This window comes from Syngnathus leptorhynchus, unplaced genomic scaffold, assembly GCF_054491065.1.
Source record: "Syngnathus leptorhynchus isolate UIUO unplaced genomic scaffold, UIUO_Slep HiC_scaffold_358, whole genome shotgun sequence".
Classification (NCBI taxonomy): domain Eukaryota; kingdom Metazoa; phylum Chordata; class Actinopteri; order Syngnathiformes; family Syngnathidae; genus Syngnathus; species Syngnathus leptorhynchus.
In genome coordinates this window covers 1-17500 of record NW_028232319.1, presented here as the reverse complement: position 1 = coordinate 17500, position 17500 = coordinate 1, and the positions used below count along the sequence as shown (strand labels likewise).

Genomic DNA, 17500 nt, shown 5'->3' with positions numbered 1-17500 from the left:
CTAAAACACTTCCATTGATCCAGCCACGGAGGGTGCTGGCTGGTGGCTCCATACCTCCATAGCTCCATACCTCCAGAGCTCCAGAGCTCCATAGCACCAGAGCTCCATAGCTCCATAGCACCAGAGCTCCATAGCACCAGAGCTCCATAGCTCCATAGCACCAGAGCTCCATAGCTCCATAGCACCAGAGCTCCATAGCACCAGAGCTCCATAGCTCCATAGCACCAGAGCTCCATAGCTCCATAGCACCAGAGCTCCATAGCTCCATAGCACCAGAGCTCCATAGCACCAGAGCTCCATAGCTCCATAGCACCAGAGCTCCATACCTCCATACCTCCAGAGCTCCATAGCTCCATAGCACCAGAGCTCCATAGCTCCATAGCACCAGAGCTCCATAGCTCCATAGCACCAGAGCTCCATAGCTCCATAGCACCAGCTCCATAGCTCCATAGCACCAGAGCTCCATAGCTCCATAGCACCAGAGCTCCATAGCTCCATAGCTCCAGAGCTCCATAGCTCCAGCCTGGGTGGCTGGTGGCTCCATAGCTCCATACTTCCATAGCTCCAGTCAGAGAGTTGGCGAAAATTGCACTAAGTGCGAAAGCCCATTCATTTACAACGGCGTGTCCGCCAGGCGGCGACATTTCCCCGTTACCGGTGGCTGCGCGGCGGGTGAGTGACAGAGCTTATCCGAGCGGCTGGAACTCTGCGCCGGCGTGGTCGAGCGTGAGGCCCCGGCCCTTTGGCTGCCTGGTACCTAAAACACTTCCATTGATCCAGCCACGGAGGGTGCTGGCTGGTGGCTCCATAGCTCCATAGCTCCATAGCACCAGAGCTCCATAGCTCCATAGCACCAGAGCTCCATAGCTCCATAGCACCAGAGCTCCATAGCTCCATAGCACCAGAGCTCCATACCTCCAGAGCTCCATACCTCCAGAGCTCCATACCTCCAGAGCTCCATAGCTCCATAGCACCATAGCTCCATAGCACCAGAGCTCCATAGCACCAGAGCTCCATAGCACCAGAGCTCCATAGCTCCATAGCACCAGAGCTCCATAGCTCCATAGCACCAGAGCTCCATACTTCCAGAGCTCCATAGCTCCATAGCTCCATAGCTCCATAGCACCATAGCTCCATACTTCCAGAGCTCCATAGCTCCATAGCTCCATACTTCCATAGCTCCATAGCTCCATACTTCCATAGCACCAGAGCTCCATACCTCCAGAGCTCCATAGCTCCAGCCTGGGTGGCTGGTGGCTCCATAGCTCCATACTTCCATAGCTCCAGTCAGAGAGTTGGCGAAAATTGCACTAAGTGCGAAAGCCCATTCATTTACAAGGGCGTGTCCACAAGGCGGCGACATTTCCCCGTTACCGGTGGCTGCGCGGCAGGAGAGTGACAGAGCTTATCCGAGCGGCTGGAACTCTGCGCCGGCGTGGTCGAACGGCTGGCCTCGGTAGTTGAGGTACCAGGGGTGGGCCGGGGAGCTCCAGGCGGGTCTTGTGAGAGAGTGAAGCCGAGCGGCTGGAACTCTCGGCCGGCGTGGTCGAGCGGCTGGCCTCGGTAGTTGAGGTACCAGGGGTGGGCCGGGGAGCTCCAGGCGGGTCTTGTGAGAGAGTGAAGCCGAGCGGCTGGAACTCTCGGCCGGCCTGGTCGAGCGGCTGGCCTCGGTAGTTGAGGTACCAGGGGTGGGCTGGGGAGCTCCAGGCGGGGCTTGTGAGAGAGTGAAGCCGAGCGGCTGGAACTCTGGGCCGGTGTGGTTGAGCCACGGAGGGTGCTGGCTGGTGGCTCCATAGCTCCATAGCTCCATAGCTCCATAGCTCCATACTTCCATAGCTCCATAGCTCCATACTTCCATAGCTCCAGACTTCCATAGCTCCATAGCTCCATACTTCCATAGCTCCATACATCCATAGCTCCATAGCTCCATACTTCCATAGCTCCATAGCTCCATAGCTCCATAGCCCCAGAGCTCCATAGCTCCATAGCTCCATAGCTCCATAGCTCCATAGCTCCATAGCTCCAGAGCTCCAAACTTCCATAGCTCCAGAGCTCCAGCCTGGCTGGTGGCTCCATAGCTCCATACTTGCAGCCACGGAGCTGGCGAAAATTGCACTAAGTGCGAAAGCCCATTCATTTACAAGGGCGTGTCCACAAGGCGGCGACATTTCCCCGTTACCGGTGGCTGCTTAGCGGGAGAGTGGCAGAGCTTATCCGAGCGGCTGGAACTCTGCGCCGGCGTGGTCGAGCGGCTGGCCTCGGTAGTTGAGGTACCAGGGGCGGGCTGGGGAGCTCCAGGCGGGGCTTGTGAGAGAGTGAAGCCGAGCGGCTGGAACTCTGGGCCGGCCTGGTCGAGCGGCTGGCCTCGGTAGTTGAGGTACCAGGGGCGGGCTGGGGAGCTCCAGGCGGGGCTTGTGAGAGAGTGTAGCCGAGCTGCTGGAACTCTGGGCCGGCGTGGTTGAGCAGCATGCCCGCGGAGGTGGCTCTTCCATAGGCAGGGAGGGTGCTGGAGCTCCACACTTCCATAGGCAGGGAGGGTGCTGGAGCTCCACACTTCCATAGGCAGGGAGGGTGCTGGAGCTCCACACTTCCATAGGCAGGGAGGGTGCTGGAGCTCCACACTTCCATAGGCAGGGAGGGTGCTGGAGCTCCACACTTCCATAGGCAGGGAGGGTGCTGGAGCTCCACACTTCCATAGGCAGGGAGGGTGCTGGAGCTCCACACTTCCATAGGCAGGGAGGGTGCTGGAGCTCCACACTTCCATAGGCAGGGAGGGTGCTGGAGCTCCACACTTCCATAGGCAGGGAGGGTGCTGGAGCTCCACACTTCCATAGGCAGGGAGGGTGCTGGAGCTCCACACTTCCATAGGCAGGGAGGGTGCTGGAGCTCCACACTTCCATAGGCAGGGAGGGTGCTGGAGCTCCACATCCACACTTCCAGCCACGGAGCATGCTGGCACTTCCACCTTGCTTGCTAAGTCGGCGTGATCTTGCCCAAAAAGTCCCTCCTCACCTCCAGCTGGAAGTGGAAAAAAATCCTCCACCTGCTTGGCCGAGGTTCTGGAAGCCAGCAGCTCGCAGAATGTTGCCAAAGTTTCACTGGAAGGAAAAGAAAAGAGAAGACCGAGTGCGCATTTCACCTACCGCCGAATGTCCACAAGAGGGAAGTGTCACTCCGTCGCAGAATCTGCGCCGACGCACTCGGCACCCTTCGAATTTATGGTGCCGGTGCGGGTGTTCTGGGTGCAAAAAGGCCGCCCAAGTGGTAGAAAAAAATCAGACTTCGTCTCTTAGGTCGAAATTAATGCCAAGTTTTGAAATGCGCTGGCAGGGGTGGACCAGGGCCCGTTAGAAGTGCTTAGCCGAGGTCCTGGAAGCCTAACCCGGCGTGATCTTGTGCAAAAAGCCGCTGCTGAGCTCCAGCTGGAAGTGTAAAAAGAACCGGGCTGGATCAAAAAAAGAACCGGGCGGCCCGTTAAAATTGCTTAGCCGAGGTCCTGGAACCCTAACCCGGCGTGATCTTGTGCAAAAAGCCGCTGCTGAGCTCCAGCTGGAAGTGTAAAAAGAACCGGGCTGGTTCAAAAAAAGAACCGGGCGACCCGTTAGAAGTGCTTAGCCGAGGTCCTGGAAGCCTAACCCGGCGTGATCTTGTGCAAAAAGCCGCTGCTGAGCTCCAGCTGGAAGTGGAAAAAGAACCGGGCTGGATCAAAAAAGAACCGGGCGACCCGTTAAAATTGCTTAGCCGAGGTCCTGGAAGCCTAACACGGCGTGATCTTGTGCAAAAAGCCGCTCCCGAGCTCCAGCTGGAAGTGTAAAAAGAACCGGGCTGGATAAAAAAAGAACCGGGCTGGATCAAAAAAGAACCGGGGGACCCGTTAAAATTGCTTAGCCGAGGTCCTGGAAGCCTAACCCGGCGTGATCTTGTGCAAAAAGCCGCTCCCGAGCTCCAGCTGGAAGTGTAAAAAGAACCGGGCTGGATAAAAAAAGAACCGGGCTGGATCAAAAAAGAACCGGGGGACCCGTTAAAATTGCTTTGCCGAGGTCCTGGAAGCCTAACCCGGCGTGATCTTGTGCAAAAAGCCGCTCCCGAGCTCCAGCTGGAAGTGTAAAAAGAACCGGGCTGGATAAAAAAAAGAACCGGGCTGGATCAAAAAAGAACCGGGCGACCCGTTAAAATTGCTTAGCCGAGGTCCTGGAAGCCTAACACGGCGTGATCTTGTGCAAAAAGCCGCTCCCGAGCTCCAGCTGGAAGTGTAAAAAGAACCGGGCTGGATAAAAAAAGAACCGGGCTGGATCAAAAAAGAACCGGGCGACCCGTTAAAATTGCTTAGCCGAGGTCCTGGAAGCCTAACACGGCGTGATCTTGTGCAAAAAGCCGGTCCCGAGCTCCAGCTGGAAGTGTAAAAAGAACCAGGCTGGATAAAAAAAAGAACCGGGCTGGATCAAAAAAGAACCGGGCGACCCGTTAAAATTGCTTAGCCGAGGTCCTGGAAGCCTAACCCGGCGTGATCTTGTGCAAAAAGCCGCTCCCGAGCTCCAGCTGGAAGTTTAAAAAGAACCGGGCTGGATCAAAAAAAGAACCGGGCTGGTTCAAAAAAGAACCGGGCGACCCGTTAAAATTGCTTAGCCGAGGTCCTGGAAGCCTAACACGGCGTGATCTTGTGCAAAAAGCCGCTCCCGAGCTCCAGCTGGAAGTGTAAAAAGAACCGGGCTGGATAAAAAAAGAACCGGGCTGGATCAAAAAAGAACCGGGGGACCCGTTAAAATTGCTTAGCCGAGGTCCTGGAAGCCTAACCCGGCGTGATCTTGTGCAAAAAGCCGCTCCCGAGCTCCAGCTGGAAGTGTAAAAAGAACCGGGCTGGATAAAAAAAGAACCGGGCTGGATCAAAAAAGAACCGGGCGACCCGTTAAAATTGCTTAGCCGAGGTCCTGGAAGCCTAACCCGGCGTGATCTTGTGCAAAAAGCCGCTCCCGAGCTCCAGCTGGAAGTGTAAAAAGAACCGGGCTGGATAAAAAAAAGAACCGGGCTGGATCAAAAAAGAACCGGGCGACCCGTTAAAATTGCTTCGCCGAGGTCCTGGAAGCCTAACACGGCGTGATCTTGTGCAAAAAGCCGCTCCCGAGCTCCAGCTGGAAGTGTAAAAAGAACCGGGCTGGATAAAAAAAAGAACCGGGCTGGATCAAAAAAGAACCGGGCGACCCGTTAAAATTGCTTAGCCGAGGTCCTGGAAGCCTAACACGGCGTGATCTTGTGCAAAAAGCCGCTCCCGAGCTCCAGCTGGAAGTGTAAAAAGAACCGGGCTGGATAAAAAAAGAACCGGGCTGGATCAAAAAAGAACCGGGCGACCCGTTAAAATTGCTTAGCCGAGGTCCTGGAAGCCTAACACGGCGTGATCTTGTGCAAAAAGCCGCTCCCGAGCTCCAGCTGGAAGTGTAAAAAGAACCAGGCTGGATAAAAAAAAGAACCGGGCTGGATCAAAAAAGAACCGGGCGACCCGTTAAAATTGCTTAGCCGAGGTCCTGGAAGCCTAACCCGGCGTGATCTTGTGCAAAAAGCCGCTCCCGAGCTCCAGCTGGAAGTTTAAAAAGAACCGGGCTGGATCAAAAAAAGAACCGGGCTGGTTCAAAAAAGAACCGGGCGACCCGTTAAAATTGCTTAGCCGAGGTCCTGGAAGCCTAACACGGCGTGATCTTGTGCAAAAAGCCGCTCCCGAGCTCCAGCTGGAAGTGTAAAAAGAACCAGGCTGGATAAAAAAAAGAACCGGGCTGGATCAAAAAAGAACCGGGCGACCCGTTAAAATTGCTTAGCCGAGGTCCTGGAAGCCTAACACGGCGTGTTCTTGTGCAAAAAGCCGCTCCCGAGCTCCAGCTGGAAGTGTAAAAAGAACCAGGCTGGATAAAAAAAAGAACCGGGCTGGATCAAAAAAGAACCGGGCGACCCGTTAAAATTGCTTAGCCGAGGTCCTGGAAGCCTAACACGGCGTGATCTTGTGCAAAAAGCCGCTCCCGAGCTCCAGCTGGAAGTGTAAAAAGAACCGGGCTGGATAAAAAAAGAACCGGGCTGGATAAAAAAAAGAACCGGGCGACCCGTTAAAATTGCTTAGCCGAGGTCCTGGAAGCCTAACACGGCGTGTTCTTGTGCAAAAAGCCGCTCCCGAGCTCCAGCTGGAAGTGTAAAAAGAACCGGGCTGGATAAAAAAAGAACCGGGCTGGATAAAAAAAAAGAACCGGGCGACCCGTTAAAATTGCTTAGCCGAGGTCCTGGAAGCCTAACACGGCGTGTTCTTGTGCAAAAAGCCGCTCCCGAGCTCCAGCTGGAAGTGTAAAAAGAACCGGGCTGGATAAAAAAAAGAACCGGGCTGGATCAAAAAAGAACCGGGCGACCCGTTAAAATTGCTTAGCCGAGGTCCTGGAAGCCTAACCCGGCGTGATCTTGCCCGAAATTCGGCCTCTATACTTCCATTTTAGGTACCAGGCGCTCATAGTGTGTTGGTCCCACTAGTCAGTGTACTGGTCCCCCTCGCTAGTGTACTGGTCCCCCTAGTCAGTGTACTCATCCAGTTACCCCCCGTTTTCCAAAACACCATCGGCACGTATAAGGGGGGGACTCCTGAGAGAGATGAGGTATATGCCAGCGCAACACCAATCCGCTCCGCGCTGGTTCCCATGTCGGCTACGGATGAATAAAACCAGCCTGTCCCCCCTGGAGCTCACGAGACACGGAATTTTTTCTAAGTGCCAACGGCTCTTCCGAGCAAACGTGTCCGCTCCGGCTGGTTCCCCCGTCGGCCTCGAATGACGAAAAATGCCGGTCTCCGCCCGGAGCTCATGACAAACGAAAAATTTTCTAAGTGCCAACGGCACTAGCGAGCGAATGTGTCCGCTCGGCGCTGGTTCCCGGGTCGAACCCGGAAGACGAAAAACGCCGGTCTCCGCCCGGAGCTCATGACAAACGAAAAATTTTCTAAGTGCCAACGGCACTAGCGAGCGAATGTGTCCGCTCGGCGCTGGTTCCCGGGTCGAACCCGGAAGACGAAAAACGCCGCTCTCCGCCCGGAGCTCATGACAAACGAAAAATTTTCTAAGTGCCAACGGCACTAGCGAGCGAATGTGTCCGCTCGGCGCTGGTTCCCGGGTCGAACCCGGAAGACGAAAAACGCCGCTCTCCGCCCGGAGCTCATGACAAATGAAAAATTTTCTAAGTGCCAACGGCACTAGCGAGCGAATGTGTCCGCTCGGCGCTGGTTCCCGGGTCGAACCCGGAAGACGAAAAACGCCGCTCTCCGCCCGGAGCTCATGACAAACGAAAAATTTTCTAAGTGCCAACGGCACTAGCGAGCGAATGTGTCCGCTCGGCGCTGGTTCCCGGGTCGAACCCGGAAGACGAAAAACGCCGGTCTCCGCCCGGAGCTCATGACAAACGAAAAATTTTCTAAGTGCCAACGGCACTAGCGAGCGAATGTGTCCGCTCGGCGCTGGTTCCCGGGTCGAACCCGGAAGACGAAAAACGCCGGTCTCCGCCCGGAGCTCATGACAAACGAAAAATTTTCTAAGTGCCAACGGCACTAGCGAGCGAATGTGTCCGCTCGGCGCTGGTTCCCGGGTCGAACCCGGAAGACGAAAAACGCCGCTCTCCGCCCGGAGCTCATGACAAACGAAAAATTTTCTAAGTGCCAACGGCACTAGCGAGCGAATGTGTCCGCTCGGCGCTGGTTCCCGGGTCGAACCCGGAAGACGAAAAACGCCGGTCTCCGCCCGGAGCTCATGACAAACGAAAAATTTTCTAAGTGCCAACGGCACTAGCGAGCGAATGTGTCCGCTCGGCGCTGGTTCCCGGGTCGGACCCGGAAGACGAAAAACGCCGGTCCTCGCCTGGAGGTCCCAGCAAAATCGGCGAAAAAACGACTAAGTGTCAACTTTCGAAAAAACGGCTAAGTGTCGACTTTCGAAAAAACGGCTAAGTGTCAACTTTCGAAAAAACGGCTAAGTGTCAACTTTCGAAAAAACGACTAAGTGCCCACGGCTCTGCGGGGCTTGTGAGTCCGCCCCGCGCCGGTTCGGCGGTCGGCCTCAAAAAGCAAAAAATCAGCCTCTCTCCCTGGAGCTCACCAAAAATTTGTCGAAATTTTTCTAAGTTCTCCTCGAGGTACCAGGGGGTGAGGTACCCGGGCTAAGGTGCAGTACCTTTTTTGGTCTTCAGGTGCGCCAGAGTACAATGAAATGGTCCCAGTAGTCAGTGTACTCATCGACTTTCCCCCCGTTTTCCAAAGCACCTCGTTTACGAGTATGGAGGAGATGGTGCTGGTCTCCCCACGGCGTCGGACACGCCGTCCTCGACAGCACAAGGTCGGATAGAAGACCTGGAAAGCGCCGTGGCACGCGCTGGAGGTGGGCACTTTGGCGAAAAAACGACTAAGTGTCAACTTTCGAAAAAACGACTAAGTGTCAACTTTCGAAAAAACGGCTAAGTGTCAACTTTCGAAAAAACGACTAAGTGTCACCTCTCTGAAAAAATGGCAAAGTGTCGCCTCTCTGAAAATTTTCTAAGTGCCCACGGCTCTGCGGGCTCGTGCATCCGAGCCGCGCCGGTTCTGCAACCGGCCTAGAATGACGAAAAATAACGGTCTCCTCCTGGAGCTCACAGCCAATTGTGGCGAAAAAGTGGCAAAGTGCCCACGGCTCTGCGGGCTCGTGCATCCGACCCGCGCCGGTTCTGCAGCCGGCCTAGAATGACGAAAAATAACGGTCTCCTCCTGGAGCTCACAGCCAACTTGGCAAAAAGTTTCTAAGTGCCCACGGCCCTGCCGAGCTTTGGCGTCCGCCCAGCGCCGGTTCCGCAGTCGGCCTCGAATGACGAAAAATAACGGTCTCCTCCTGGAGCTCACAGCCAACTTGGCAAAAAGTTTCTAAGTGCCCACGGCCCTGCCGAGCTTTGGCGTCCGCCCAGCGCCGGTTCCGCAGTCGGCCTCGAATGACGAAAAATAACGGTCTCCTCCTGGAGCTCACAGCCAACTTGGCAAAAAGTTTCTAAGTGCCCACGGCCCTGCCGAGCTTTGGCGTCCGCCCAGCGCCGGTTCCGCAGTCGGCCTCGAATGACGAAAAATAACGGTCTCCTCCTGGAGCTCACAGCCAACTTGGCAAAAAGTTTCTAAGTGCCCACGGCCCTGCCGAGCTTTGGCGTCCGCCCAGCGCCGGTTCCGCAGTCGGCCTCGAATGACGAAAAATAACGGTCTCCTCCTGGAGCTCACAGCCAACTTGGCAAAAAGTTTCTAAGTGCCCACGGCCCTGCCGAGCTTTGGCGTCCGCCCAGCGCCGGTTCCGCAGTCGGCCTCGAATGACGAAAAATAACGGTCTCCTCCTGGAGCTCACAGCCAACTTGGCAAAAAGTTTCTAAGTGCCCACGGCCCTGCCGAGCTTTGGCGTCCGCCCAGCGCCGGTTCCGCAGTCGGCCTCGAATGACGAAAAATAACGGTCTCCTCCTGGAGCTCACAGCCAACTTGGCAAAAAGTTTCTAAGTGCCCACGGCCCTGCCGAGCTTTGGCGTCCGCCCAGCGCCGGTTCCGCAGTCGGCCTCGAATGACGAAAAATAACGGTCTCCTCCTGGAGCTCACAGCCAACTTGGCAAAAAGTTTCTAAGTGCCCACGGCCCTGCCGAGCTTTGGCGTCCGCCCAGCGCCGGTTCCGCAGTCGGCCTCGAATGACGAAAAATAACGGTCTCCTCCTGGAGCTCACAGCCAACTTGGCAAAAAGTTTCTAAGTGCCCACGGCCCTGCCGAGCTTTGGCGTCCGCCCAGCGCCGGTTCCGCAGTCGGCCTCGAATGACGAAAAATAACGGTCTCCTCCTGGAGCTCACAGCCAACTTGGCAAAAAGTTTCTAAGTGCCCACGGCCCTGCCGAGCTTTGGCGTCCGCCCAGCGCCGGTTCCGCAGTCGGCCTCGAATGACGAAAAATAACGGTCTCCTCCTGGAGCTCACAGCCAACTTGGCAAAAAGTTTCTAAGTGCCCACGGCCCTGCCGAGCTTTGGCGTCCGCCCAGCGCCGGTTCCGCAGTCGGCCTCGAATGACGAAAAATAACGGTCTCCTCCTGGAGCTCACAGCCAACTTGGCAAAAAGTTTCTAAGTGCCCACGGCCCTGCCGAGCTTTGGCGTCCGCCCAGCGCCGGTTCCGCAGTCGGCCTCGAATGACGAAAAATAACGGTCTCCTCCTGGAGCTCACAGCCAACTTGGCAAAAAGTTTCTAAGTGCCCACGGCCCTGCCGAGCTTTGGCGTCCGCCCAGCGCCGGTTCCGCAGTCGGCCTCGAATGACGAAAAATAACGGTCTCCTCCTGGAGCTCACAGCCAACTTGGCAAAAAGTTTCTAAGTGCCCACGGCCCTGCCGAGCTTTGGCGTCCGCCCAGCGCCGGTTCCGCAGTCGGCCTCGAATGACGAAAAATAACGGTCTCCTCCTGGAGCTCACAGCCAACTTGGCAAAAAGTTTCTAAGTGCCCACGGCCCTGCCGAGCTTTGGCGTCCGCCCAGCGCCGGTTCCGCAGTCGGCCTCGAATGACGAAAAATAACGGTCTCCTCCTGGAGCTCACAGCCAACTTGGCAAAAAGTTTCTAAGTGCCCACGGCCCTGCCGAGCTTTGGCGTCCGCCCAGCGCCGGTTCCGCAGTCGGCCTCGAATGACGAAAAATAACGGTCTCCTCCTGGAGCTCACAGCCAACTTGGCAAAAAGTTTCTAAGTGTCACATCTCTGAAAAAACGGCTAAGTGTCGACTTTCGAAAAAACGGCAAAGTGTCACATCTCTGAAAAAACGGCTAAGTGTCGACTTTCGAAAAAACGGCTAAGTGTCAACTTTCGAAAAAACGGCTAAGTGTCGCCTCTCTGAAAAAACGGCAAAGTGTCAACTTTCGAAAAAACGACAGAGTGTCGCCTCTCTGAAAAAACGACTAAGTGTCGACTCTGAGAAAATGGCAAAGTGCCCACGGCTCTGCGGGCTCGTGCATCCGACCCGCGCCGGTTCCCCAGCCGGCCTGAAATAAGGCAAAACCAGCCTCTCCGCCTGGAGCTCAGAGCCAACTTGGCGAATATTTTCTAAGTGCCCACGGCTCTGCGTGGCTACGGCGTCTGCCCAGCGCCGGTTCCTGGGTCGAACCCCGAGGACGAGGAATGCCGGTCTCCGCCTGGAGGTCCCAGCTTAATCGGCGAAAATTTTCTAAGTGCCCACGGCTCTGCCGGGCTCGTGCATCCGACCCGCGCCGGTTCCCCAGCCGGCCTGAAATAAGGCAAAACCAGGCTCTCCCCTGGAGCTCAGAGCCAATTGTGGCGAAAAAACGACTAAGTGTCAACTTTCGAAAAAACGACTAAGTGTCAACTTTCCAAAAAAACGGCTAAGTGTCGACTTTCGAAAAAACGGCTAAGTGTCAACTTTCGAAAAAACGACTAAGTGTCGCCTCTGAAAAAACGACTAAGTGTCGCCTCTCTGAAAAAACGACTAAGTGCCCACGGCTCTGCGGGGCTTGTGAGTCCGCCCCGCGCCGGTTCGGCGGTCGGCCTCAAAAAGCGAAAAATCAGCCTCTCTCCCTGGAGCTCACCAAAAATTTGTCGAAATTTTTCTAAGTTCTCCTCGAGGTACCAGGGGGTGAGGTACCCGGGCTAAGGTGCAGTACCTTTTTTGGTCTTCAGGTGCGCCAGAGTACAATGAAATGGTCCCAGTAGTCAGTGTACTCATCGACTTTCCCCCCGTTTTCCAAAGCACCCCGTTTACGAGTATGGAGGAGATGGTGCTGGTCTCCCCACGGCGTCGGACACGCCGTCCTCGACAGCACAAGGTCGGATAGAAGACCTGAAAAGCGCCGTGGCACGCGCTGGAGGTGTCACTGTGGCGAAAAAGTGACTAAGTGTCAACTTTCGAAAAAACGGCTAAGTGTCAACTTTCGAAAAAACGGCTAAGTGTCAACTTTCGAAAAAACGGCTAAGTGTCAACTTTCGAAAAAACGACAAAGTGTCACCTCTCTGAAAAAACGGCAAAGTGTCAACTTTCGAAAAAACGGCTAAGTGTCAACTTTCGAAAAAACGACTAAGTGTCACCTCTCTGAAAAAATGGCAAAGTGTCAACTGCGAATGTGGTGGTGCATGGAAGGAAGTGGAGGACGGCCGCCTCCTTAAACACAGGCCGAAGAGGAGCGTCAGGGCCGGCTCCTTAAACACGGACCGAGTGTCGCCCTTAACACAGACCAAGCGGAGGACGGCCGCCTCCCTAAATACAGGCCGAACCGGAGCGCGAGGGCCAGGCTCCTTAAACACGGACCGAGTGTCGCCCTTAACACAGACCAAGGGGAGGACGGCCGCCTCCTTAAACACAGGCCGGAGAGGAGCGTCAGGGCCAGGCTCCTCAAACATGGACCGAGTGTCGCCCTTAACACAGACCAAGCGGAGGACGGCCGCCTCCCTAAATACAGGCCGAACCGGAGCGCGAGGGCCAGGCTCCTTAAACACGGACCGAGTGTCGCCCTTAACACAGACCAAGGGGAGGACGGCCGCCTCCTTAAACACAGGCCGGAGAGGAGCGTCAGGGCCAGGCTCCTCAAACATGGACCGAGTGTCGCCCTTAACACAGACCAAGGGGAGGACGGCCGCCTCCTTAAACACAGGCCGGAGAGGAGCGTCAGGGCCAGGCTCCTCAAACATGGACCGAGTGTCGCCCTTAACACAGACCAAGGGGAGGACGGCCGCCTCCTTAAACACAGGCCGGAGAGGAGCGTCAGGGCCAGGCTCCTCAAACATGGACCGAGTGTCGCCCTTAACACAGACCAAGGGGAGGACGGCCGCCTCCTTAAACACAGGCCGGAGAGGAGCGTCAGGGCCAGGCTCCTCAAACATGGACCGAGTGTCGCCCTTAACACAGACCAAGGGGAGGACGGCCGCCTCCTTAAACACAGGCCGGAGAGGAGCGTCAGGGCCAGGCTCCTCAAACATGGACCGAGTGTCGCCCTTAACACAGACCAAGGGGAGGACGGCCGCCTCCTTAAACACAGGCCGGAGAGGAGCGTCAGGGCCAGGCTCCTCAAACATGGACCGAGTGTCGCCCTTAACACAGACCAAGCGGAGGACGGCCGCCTCCCTAAATACAGGCCGAACCGGAGCGCGAGTGTCGCTCCTTAAACACGGACCGAGTGGAGGACGGCCGCCTCCTTAAACACAGGCCGAACAAAATGACACAAAGTGTCAACTGCGAATGTTGTCCATCCAAGGAAGGAGCGTGATGCCCGGCCGGCTCCTTAAACACAGGCCGAGAGTCGCCCCGGACGGTCAGCCTCGCGGCGCCCGTCTGCTCGGATAAAATGACACAAAGTGTCAACTACGAATGTTGTCCATCCAAGGAGGGAGCGTGATGCCCGGCCGGCTCCGAAAACACAGGCCGAGAGTCCGCCCGGACGGTCCGCCTCGCGGCGCCCGTCTGCTCGGATAAAATGACACAAAGTGTCAACTGCGAATGTTGTCCATCCAAGGAAGGAGCGTGATGCCCGGCCGGCTCCTTAAACACAGGCCGAGAGTCGCCCCGGACGGTCCGCCTCGCGGCGCCCGCCCGCTCGGATAAAATGACACAAAGTGTCAACTACGAATGTTGTCCATCCAAGGAGGGAGCTTGAGGCCCGGCCGGCTCCGAAAACACAGGCCGAGAGTCGCCCCGGACGGTCCGCCTCTCGAGGCGCCCGCCCGCTCGGATAAAATGACACAAAGTGTCAACTACGAATGTTGTCCATCCAAGGAGGGAGCGTGATGCCCGGCCGGCTCCGAAAACACAGGCCGAGAGTCGCCCCGGACGGTCCGCCTCTCGAGGCGCCCGTCTGCTCGGATAAAATGACACAAAGTGTCAACTGCGAATGTTGTCCATCCAAGGAAGGAGCGTGATGCCCGGCCGGCTCCTTAAACACAGGCCGAGAGTCGCCCCGGACGGTCCGCCTCGCGGCGCCCGCCCGCTCGGATAAAATGACACAAGTGTCAACTACGAATGTTGTCCATCCAAGGAGGGAGCTTGAGGCCCGGCCGGCTCCGAAAACACAGGCCGAGAGTCGCCCCGGACGGTCCGCCTCTCGAGGCGCCCGCCCGCTCGGATAAAATGACACAAAGTGTCAACTACGAATGTTGTCCATCCAAGGAGGGAGCGTGATGCCCGCCGGCTCCGAAAACACAGGCCGAGAGTCGCCCCGGACGGTCCGCCTCTCGAGGCGCCCGTCTGCTCGGATAAAATGACACAAAGTGTCAACTGCGAATGTTGTCCATCCAAGGAAGGAGCGTGATGCCCGGCCGGCTCCTTAAACACAGGCCGAGAGTCGCCCCGGACGGTCCGCCTCGCGGCGCCCGCCCGCTCGGATAAAATGACACAAAGTGTCAACTACGAATGTTGTCCATCCAAGGAGGGAGCTTGAGGCCCGGCCGGCTCCGAAAACACAGGCCGAGAGTCGCCCCGGACGGTCCGCCTCTCGAGGCGCCCGCCCGCTCGGATAAAATGACACAAAGTGTCAACTACGAATGTTGTCCATCCAAGGAGGGAGCGTGATGCCCGGCCGGCTCCGAAAACACAGGCCGAGAGTCGCCCCGGACGGTCCGCCTCGCGGCGCCCGCCCGCTCGGATAAAATGACACAAAGTGTCAACTACGAATGTTGTCCATCCAAGGAGGGAGCGTGAGGCCCGGCCGGCTCCGAAAACACAGGCCGAGAGTCGCCCCGGACGGTCCGCCTCTCGAGGCGCCCGCCCGCTCGGATAAAATGACACAAAGTGTCAACTACGAATGTTGTCCATCCAAGGAGGGAGCGTGATGCCCGGCCGGCTCCGAAAACACAGGCCGAGAGTCGCCCCGGACGGTCCGCCTCTCGAGGCGCCCGCCCGCTCGGATAAAATGACACAAAGTGTCAACTACGAATGTTGTCCATCCAAGGAGGGAGCGTGATGCCCGGCCGGCTCCGAAAACACAGGCCGAGATTCGACCCGGACGGGCCGTCTTCTCCCGGCGCCCGCCCGCGTACGCCCCCCATCCCCGGTCGCCCGTCTGCTCCCGGCGGGCCTCCGAGTACCCCCCTCACCCAACTGACCGACTGGCACTCATGACCCGCCTTGGTAGGGCCCCCATCGGCCTCGGCTCGTCCGACGTCGGGTGACGGTTCCTACCCACTGCGGGTCGCACTCTAGCGCCCCGGCCGCCGCGTGAGCGTGCGCTCCCCGCGCCGCCCCGCAGGCCCCGGCGCGACCGTACTGCGGCGAGACCGAGACGACCCGGTTTGGCATCCATCCACCTAGCCACGATCCACGGAGCCGAGCGAGCGGCTGAGTGTCGGGCGCCGCGCGTGCGAGCGTCCGCCGGCCGCGCCGGTCCTTCCGCGAATGTCGTTTCTCAAACCCTCCGGCTTGATAGCGGCGGCACCACGGGAAGCCGTCCACACACACCGTCCGACCTCTATCCGAAAAGCCTTCCCGACCAACCGCGGTCGCGGGGGCGTCTGTCGCTCCGCATCGGGGGGGGCGTATGGCTTCCGCGCTACGCGCTGCGGGCTCGGGGGGGCCGCAACGGCTGAGTCTGACTCGGCCGGGGCGCAGCTTCCCTCCCGGCAGTCAGCAATAGTGCCGATCGCGCCTGCCACCAGCCCCCTCCCCGACGGGTTCGTCGGCGCCGGCTGGCCGCCGTCCGCCTTCGTTCCCCGAGGGTTCCCAACCAGCGCCGATCCAACTCCGCATCCTGGCCGCACGCAGTGCGTGCCTCGCGCGGGTAAGTCGCCGGCGCAGCGCCGCAGCTCCCGACCCCCGCGTACGGGAATAGTTGAGGGCCTCAGCGGGCCGCACCGACCGAGTCCGACTCGGGCCGGGGCGCAGATTCCCGCTTGGGTGACCGAACGTTCTCTGCTCGGGCCGGAGGGCCGACGCCCGTCCCCCCCCCGTCGTCCCCCACGGACCGCCTCCGAGGCCACTTCGCCACGGCTCATCCTCGGCTCCCTACCAATGCTTAATCGATGGGGCCGCCCGGCCGGATTCGCGCCACCCTGTCCACCGCGAGTCTCCCCAGACTAACCCGAGTTACCGCCCAGCTCGCCTAACCTTGCACTCGCTCTGCCAAACGGTCGTGTAGTCGGCGGGCCGTCCTACGGGTCGCCCTCCCTCCCCAAACGCGCGGCGGGATAGCGGCAAGGCGGCGGCGGCGGCCAGCGGCGTCGGGGCGCTCACACCGGAGAAGAGGCGTCTTACGAGGCCGGGCGCAGCTCCCTCTCGTTTACTTGCTGAGTAGCGGCGCTCGAAGGTTCCGCGGCGAGCGCGGCTCATCCCATTGAATGTCCCTGCACCAGGCTCCATCGAAGGGCCGCCCGGCCGGATTCGCACCCCCCTGTCCACCGCGAAGTCCCCTCGACTAACCCGAGTTACCGCCCAGTTCGCCTAACCTTGCATCGCCCGCCAAACGAGCGAGTTGTCGGGCCGTCCTGCGGGTCGCCACCGGCCCCAAACGTGCGGAGGGATAGCGGCAAGGCGGCGGCGGCGGCCAGCGGCGTCGGGGTCGACCTAGCACCGGAGAAGAGGTGTCTTACGAGGCCGGCGCAGCTCCTCTCGTTTAGGGGTCCGCGAGGGTCGCATTCGAGGTTCCGCGTCCTCGGCTTCGGCTGCGCCGGGTCCAGCCCGATCCATCTCACCCCGCGGCAGCGTCAGACCACCTAGAGCCCCCCGCGAACCGCGGCCGGCGTCCGGAAAAACAGTCGCGCGAGCCCCCGCTCCGGCGGGCCGGCGAGCGAGAGGCGCTAACCCAGCCACCCTCTCTCCTACCTGGTTGATCCTGCCAGTAGCATATGCTTGTCTCAAAGATTAAGCCATGCAAGTCTAAGTGCACACGGCCCGTACAGCGAAACTGCGAATGGCTCATTAAATCAGTTATGGTTCCTTTGATCGCTCCTCAGTTACTTGGATAACTGTGGCAATTCTAGAGCTAATACATGCAACGGGCGCCGACCTCCGGGGACGCGCGCATTTATCAGACCCAAAACCCCACGCGGTGCCCGGGCGCGCGGGCCCAGGGGTCGCGCCGGCGTTCACGCGCCGCGCCGCGGCCCTCCGCGCGTCCGGCCCGGCCTCCCTTGGTGATCCTCGATAACTTCCAGCCGATCGCCGGCCCTCCGCGGCGGCGACGTCTCATTCGAATGTCTGCCCTATCAACTTTCGATGGTACTTTCTGCGCCTACCATGGTGACAACGGGTAACGGGGAATCAGGGTTCGATTCCGGAGAGGGAGCCTGAGAAACGGCTACCACATCCAAGGAAGGCAGCAGGCGCGCAAATTACCCACTCCCGACACGGGGAGGTAGTGACGAAAAATAACAATACAGGACTCTTTCGAGGCCCTGTAATTGGAATGAGCACAGTCCAAACCCTTGGGCGAGAACCCATTGGAGGGCAAGTCTGGTGCCAGCAGCCGCGGTAATTCCAGCTCCAATAGCGTATCTTAAAGTTGCTGCAGTTAAAAAGCTCGTAGTTGGACC

General features: G+C 58.3%; 1 pseudogene; it reads left to right on the top strand.

Annotated features, from left to right (window-relative positions):
• Positions 1-16787: 16787 nt before the first annotated feature.
• LOC147036946 (18S ribosomal RNA) lies at positions 16788-17500 on the top strand (annotated as a pseudogene; the record flags this gene model as incomplete).